The 7,406-nt window shown below is 36.3% G+C and overlaps 1 pseudogene; it reads left to right on the top strand.

Annotated features, from left to right (window-relative positions):
* The first annotated feature begins 2,090 nt into the window (after nucleotides 1–2,090).
* LOC120113984 lies at nucleotides 2,091–7,041 on the top strand (annotated as a pseudogene).
* Nucleotides 7,042–7,406: the final 365 nt, after the last annotated feature.

Here is a 7,406-nt window from a genome sequence, read left to right as displayed (position 1 = left end):
AAAATGAGTAAATAGAACAAAAATGAGATTGGTATGGTATTAGATGTAATTAAGGAGAAATTTATGGGCGGTATATGGGGAATTGGCGCGTTCCGACCCAGGTATTGGTGGTATTGGCTGTTGAAGTGAGGCCCCACGTACCCTCTCTCGCCTTATATACCGAAGATTCTCTGCACAAATTTTTCATCAACGCCATCATTCATCGTCTTCACATTTTTACTTATTTCTCGAAATTCCGCCATTATAAGCAAAACGAAAAAGCAGGGCAAAAGCAAAACAAATCGATTCATATTTTTCTCATCAGGCAAGGATCGAATCCCTTTTTAATCTTTCTTGCATGTCTATATACACGCGTGATCACTTGTTTCTCGGGTGAACAATATTATATATTCTCGGCTAATTCCAAGTTTGTTGTTGTTCTTTCTGAATTTATGTTGTGTGATCTTGGATTTTATCTGTGTTTGAACTATTGATGTTGATCAAGTAAAGATCAAAATAGTTGCTACTCTTTCATCGTTTCTGTTGAATGTTGGTTTTGCTCATCGCGAGATCATCTTCTTGATCATATCATCAGTTCCATCACTATTGATCACCGTTTTGTTTGTTATTGTGTTATTAATTAATCAAATAATATTTATCTGCAGAACAATAATTAGCATAGGATTATAAGTAAAACTATAGACTGTTCCTAATCTTTTCTTTTTCCTTTCCGCTCGGTATTGCCTGGTAGGTAGAGTGTTTTAGATCTCAAATGACTCTATAACGTCTAGGATTCTTTTTTCAAGATGACGTCTAGAATTCCTTTTAGTTGGCCAAAAAAATGCATGAAGTGGTAAAAGAATTGTTGTTGTTTTTTGTATTTATCCCATATTAATAAAAAAATCCAACTATTAATAGGAGTGGTCATTTTTCGGTTTTAATCGAATTAATCGATCGAACCCAATTAATTCGATTAAAAATATCAACCATCAAATTAGTTTTATTGAGAAACGGTTAATATTTTTTAATACTTGGTTAACGTTTTATTCAATTCAAAATCGATTAATTAATCGAATTAACCAAAAATATTTATATATTATATTAAACACATATTTTAAACTAAAATCTATTAAGAATTAAGACCCAATTATTTTTTAACCACATCAGACTCATTAAACTATCAAGACCTAATTAAATTTGAGTTGTTAACCGACCTAATTAACCGAGTGACTACTCCTACCTATTAATACTACATAAGATCCATCCATTTGACATCGTTATGTTACCTTTCGGTATGCATGTAAAATGTTATTCCTCCGTCTTATTAAATGTGTCTCTTTTGGTTTTTAAGATTGTACCGCTCAAAATCTATATTAAAAAAGTCAACAAACAACAACACTTATTTTTTCTTTTTTATCCTTATATGTCCCACTCTTTTATACCTATCAAAATAAATCTATCAAATATATGAATCACTTTTTAGAGATAATTTTATCATTTTCCTTAATCAAATGTCTCTCGAAATTACGTGCATAGTCTATATAATACATAAATTATTGAAGGAATGGAGTACAATTTATAGATGTGATACATGCATTTGACCACGTTAAACTACATTTCGGTATGCATGCAAAATGTTACAATTTTTTGTCACAAATAAGTAGATGTGATAATGTATGTCTCACGTGATCACAACTCCACGTCTCATAATTTTCTTATGTTCGATCTCGTAAACATAAACATAGAATATTAAATATTTTAAAATTTTAAATATATATTGTATTAAACTTACGGATTAATCCCGTTATTTATGCTCATAAATATCGTCTTTGTTACATGGCTTTCTTGTTTATTAAATAGACCGTACTGAATACTGATGGCTTTTTTGTATTGCAAACAGAAATAAGGTCAAATTGTCAGCTATACATGATGTTCGTACCTGAAACACAAAATGTCATATTTCATATTAGATTCATAAAAAATCGTTTTATCACTCTTCCGGGGAAGGGGATTAGAACTATATCTGTTTCTAGTATGATTTTATTCAGATCAAGTACCATGTAACATATCGCTTATTTTTAGTTCTGAGGTGACTCCGCTGATAACAGGTAAATATGGAAGGAGACAACACAGCAAGTACTGAAATCCCAGTGAAGGAAGCTGTTGAGGGCACCGAAATTGCTCCCAATAAGTTTAGGCATATCTCTACTTTCTGCAATGTTTGTCAGATCTCTTTTGAATATCGTTTTACTGAAAGTAATTTAGTCACTTAGTTGAACTTTTAAACCCCAAATTTTGTTGTAATAAACTGTATTACACTCCTTAGAGTTTGCGGTATTCATTGCTGATGATGGTGATACAGACCTCAAATGGAGACTTGCCGGAAGCTGAAAGGGAAGGAAAGAAAGAAGCGGAAGAAACCATCCTAGATGGAGAGTTCATTAAAGTAGAGAAGGAAACACTAGAGAAAGAAGGTTCTAATTTGGCTAATCCTGCATCCGTGCAGGATAATGAATCGACCACAGAAAGAAGCTCGAGCAATCCTAGTAGAGAACTACTTGAAGAACAAGAAAAGAGGAAAGAACTCGAGCTTGAATTGGAAAGAGTGATCGAAGCATTAAAGCATTCTGAATCAGAAAACAGCAGATTGAAGGACGAGGTTCTGCTTGCGAAGGATGAGTTGGATGTAGTGGGGAAAAAGCACGTGGAACTCAATCTTGATCATCGGAAATTACAAGAACAGATCGTTGAATCTGAGCAAAGATACAGTTTACAGCTAACCAATTTGGAAGAGGCCATGCAAGCTCAAGAAGCGAAACAGAAGGAACTCACTGAAGCGAAGGAAGCATTTGATGGTCTCATCACTGAGATCAAAAGCTCAAGAAATAGAATCCAAGAGTTGGAACAGGATCTGCAGAGTTCTGTTGAAGAGGCTCGGAAGTTTGAAGAACTTCACAAACAAAGCGGTTCACATGCCGAGTCCGAACACAGAGGGCTTTGGAGTTTGAGAAATTGCTTGAAACTGCAAAACTTAGCGCAAAAGAAATGGAACATCAGACAGCTTCCCTGAGGGAAGAAGTCAGGGGCCTGTATGAGAAGGTTGTTGAAAGCCAGAAAGTTGAAGCAGCACTTCAAAGCACAACAGCTGAACTTTCTGCGGCTCAGGAGGAGTTGTCACTTTCTAAATCACTAGTGTTGGACTTGGAGCAAAAAGTTGGTTCAAAGGAAGCTTTTATAAATGAGCTGACTGGTGAGTTGGACCTGAAAAAGGCTTCCGAATCCAAGGTGAAGGAAGATATTTCAACCCTTGAGAATAGTTTTGCTGCGACTAAAGAAGATCTTCAAGCAAAGGTTTCTGAGCTGGAAGATATCAAGTTGAAACTGGAGGAGGAAGTTACAGCAAGGGAACTGGTTGAAGCAAGGCTAAAGGAACAAGAACTCAACATTTCAACTGTATAAGAAGAAATAAGTAAAGTGCTAAAAGAAAAAGAAACGCTAGAAACAACCATTGCAGATCTTAACAGTAATGCAGCACTGTCAAAGGAGTTGTGCAGCGAACTTGAAGAAAAAACTGAAGCTTTCAAATGAGAACTTCAGTAAAACTGATTTTCTTTTGTCTGAGGCTCTGTCTAATAATGAAGAGCTTGAACAGAAACTGAAATCTCTTGAAGAGCTCCATACTGAATCTGTAGCTGTCGCAGCAACTGCTGCTCAAAAGAATCTTGAGCTGGAGGATATACTTCGGACTTCAAATGAAGCAGCAGAAGATGCAAAATCAAAAGTGAGGGAGCTAGAGACACGTTTTATAGCAGCCGAGCAGAGGAATGTGGAGCTTGAACAACAATTAAACATGATAGAGCTGAAAGGCTTTGAAACTGAGAAAGAGCTGAAGGAATCTTCAGAGAAAATATCTGAACTTGCCACCAAGTTGGGAGAGGTTGAGGAAGAAAAGCAGCAACTGAACAGTCAAATGCAGGAATATCAGGAGAAGACAAATCAGCTTGAATCAGCTCTAAATCAGTCAGCAGAGAAGAACTCAGAGCTCGCAGAAGAGTTGAAGGTTGCTTTAGAGAGGAGTTCTCACCATGAGGACAGAGCTAATGTGAGTTATCAGCACAGCCTTGAGCTAGAGGATCTGTTCCAGACCTCTCATCCAAATTAGAGGGTGCCGACAAGAAGGTCAATGAGTTGGAGTTGTTACTTGAAGTAGAGAAGTACAGGATCCAGGAACTTGAGGAACAGATAAGCAAATTAGAAAAGAAATGTGGAGAAGCCGAAGCTGATTCCACTAGATACTCTGCTAAGGTATCTGAACTTGCATTTGAGCTTGAGGCATTCCAAGCTAGAACATCGACTTGAAATTGCACTGCAAATGGCCAATGAGAAAGAAAAGGAATTGACAGAGTGCTTAAATTTGGCAACAGATGAGAAGAAAAAGTTAGAAGAGACATCGCAAAGCTCCGGTGAAAAGCTTGCAGAAGCAGAAAATCTGGTTGAAATCTTACGGGGTGATTTAAATCTTACTCAACAGAAATCGGTAAGCGTAGAGAATCATCTTAAGGCTGTTGGTCTTAGTGAAAGTGAGGTTATGGGAAAGCTCAATTCTGCTGAAGAGCAACTAGAGCAACAAGTAAGAGTATCAGAGCAAGCTACGGCAAAAAACAAAGAGCTTGAGTCGTTACATGAATCTCTAACTAGAGATTCGGAGCTTAAGATTCAAGAAGTGATAGAAAACTTCACTAACAAGGATGCAGAAGCGAAATCTCTGTTTGAGAAACTCAAATCGCATGAAGATCAGGTTGCCCAAGCAGCTGGAAAGTCCGCATCTCTAAAAGAAGAATTGGATCGATGCTTGCTGAAACTGGCTTCTTTGGAAGGCATAAATGAACAACTCAGAAAAGATATATTGGAGGTAGAAAATAAAGTTCTTCGGTCTTGCTCAGAAAATGAACTTTTATTTCAGACAAACACTCAGCTCAAGAGCAGAGCTGATGAACTTCAGGAATTGCTTAATTCAGCTGTTTCTAAGAAGGAAGTAACTGCCCAAGAGATTGCTTCCCATATGTACACAATTAGAGAATTATCAGATCAGCATACAAAGGCTTCAGAACTACGAGTTGAAGCTGAATCACGAATTGTAGATGCAGAGGCAAAGTTATATGAGGCTATTGAAAAATACTCTAAGAAAGAATCGGAAGCCAATGACCTGATCGAAAAGTTGAACGTTCTAGAAGTCCAAATTAGAGCATATGAAGAACAAGCTCATGAGGCGTCCACAAATGCTGTATCTCGTCAAGTTGAGGTTGAAGAGACTCTTGTAAAATTAAAGCAACTGGAAAGCTTTGCTGAGGAAATACAACCAAGTCAGCTCACTTTGAAAAGGAGAGTGGAGGACTAGCTGAGGCAAATTTGAAGCTTACTCAGGAACTCGCCCAATATGAGTCAAAACTTGGTGATTTGGAAGGCAAACTGGCAGCAGCCTTGAAAGAGAAGGATGAAACAGCTGAACAACTTCATATTTCAAAGAAAGCTATAGAAGATTTAAAACAGAAGATTAACTTTGAAGGGCAAAGTTTACAGTCTCAGGTTTGTTGAAACTTTTGTTAGTATCTTAATAACAACAATATGATGATTTTCCATTTTTGCAAGATAGTTCCTTTATTATTAACTTTGTTGTGTTACAGGTTTCTTCACTAATGGAGGAGAATAACCTTCTCAATGAAACACATCAGAATACAAAGAAGGAACTTCAATCTGTAATATTACAGCTTGAAGAGCAATTAAAGGATAAAAAAGAAAACGAAGAATCTCTAAAATTGGAGATTGGTAATCTTAAGGCTGAGATTGCGGAGCGTTCCGTATTGCAAACTAGCGTCAAACAACTGGAAGAACAGTTGGTGACCGTTGAAACTCAATTGAAAGAAGAGGTACTATACTCTGTTAATAAAGAAGGAAACTGACAGTTGACACTTTCCAAATCAAAAGCGAATGATCAATACTAATTATTTGGTCTTTTCCTTATAGGTTGAAAGTGTTAAGACAGCTTCCTTTGTAAGGGAGGCTGAATTAACTTCAAAACTAGAGGATAGTGCACAAAAAATTAGTGATAGAGATGTTATCAATGAACAAGTGCTTCAACTTCAAAGAAATTTACAACTTGCTCAAACAACCATTGCTCAACAGGTTAAACATTAAATTTGTTAAAGATTAGGCATCTTTGAGATCCTTTTCTGTATGATGAATTGACTAATGACACAAGTCCTACTTAAACCAAAAAAATAATTTAAAATTAATAATGAAATCTAAATCTAGATTTATTATCATTTTCATGTTGGAAATTATCAGCTCTGAAGGATTGGGAATGACTGTTTCTTATTCTTTGTCAAAAATGTCAAACAAACAGAAAGAACTCCGAAAGAGATGGAACAGGAAGCGGCTTTAAAGCGTTCAATCAAAGAGCTTGAAGTCAAAAATAAAGAAGCATCAACTCTGGAGAAGAAGGTCAAAGAGTTGGAAGATAAGGTGCAAGTAGCTGAAGCTAAACTAAAGGTCAGTTCATATTTAATCTCCTCACAGAACAATGGTGTGCTTATCTTCCAACTCTACTAGGTTTATTTTATTAGTGAAACAAAGCAAAAATATAGAGTGCTCATTCCCTACAGTTTTCAACTCCTCAGCAAACACACTATTCAAGATCATTTTTGCTACATTTTACTCAAATTTCAGAGTTGCTTACATTAAATCATGTGTTGCAGGATGTGAGCAGTGCAGCAGAATCAAAGGATGGCTTAGAGGTGAAGTCCAGGGACATTTATGGATTAACATTTTCAACATCATCAAAATGTAAGAATAAGAAAAATTCGAAAGCAGCTTCTGTGCAGGCTGCCTCCTCTTCTTCATCAACTAACCCCGCCAAGGCTTCTCCTTTGAAAACCTTAAAATTCATTTTTGGAGTAGCCTTTGTGTCGGTGATCGTTGGTGTTATTCTGGGAAAGCGTTATTAGTTTAGGTGTTTTTTCTGTGTCATTTTTGTTCTTTGTTAAAGTTTTATATGCAAAGCAGCATAGCTTTCTCAAGTTTGTATTCAGTAAAACTCGATTCAATTGGATATGCTTCTGGTTTATATCTCCTATAAATTCTATAAAATATAACTCTGTTGCTTCAGCTCTCTGTTTTCCTTATAATTTCTTACAACCTTTTCTAAAGACGAAAAGATAGCAAATGACAGCTAAGGAGTAGTTCCTGAAGTTCTAACTTCCAAGTAGGCATCTTTGTGGTAGGCATGCGCAAGGAGTTATTTTCTTGAAGCTTTAATAGAAGTAGCAATGAAGTAGCAATTTTGCAATTCCACTCTATACTAGGATATCCTTACCAGGAAGTAAATTTCTGTGGGTGCAGGGAATTCCAAATGACCTATTTCTAACAAT

The sequence above is a fragment of the Hibiscus syriacus genome, unplaced genomic scaffold, assembly GCF_006381635.1.
Source record: "Hibiscus syriacus cultivar Baekdansim isolate YM2019G1 unplaced genomic scaffold, ASM638163v2 tig00110214_pilon, whole genome shotgun sequence".
Classification (NCBI taxonomy): Eukaryota; Viridiplantae; Streptophyta; class Magnoliopsida; order Malvales; family Malvaceae; genus Hibiscus; species Hibiscus syriacus.
This window is presented reverse-complemented; position numbering and strand designations above follow the sequence as displayed.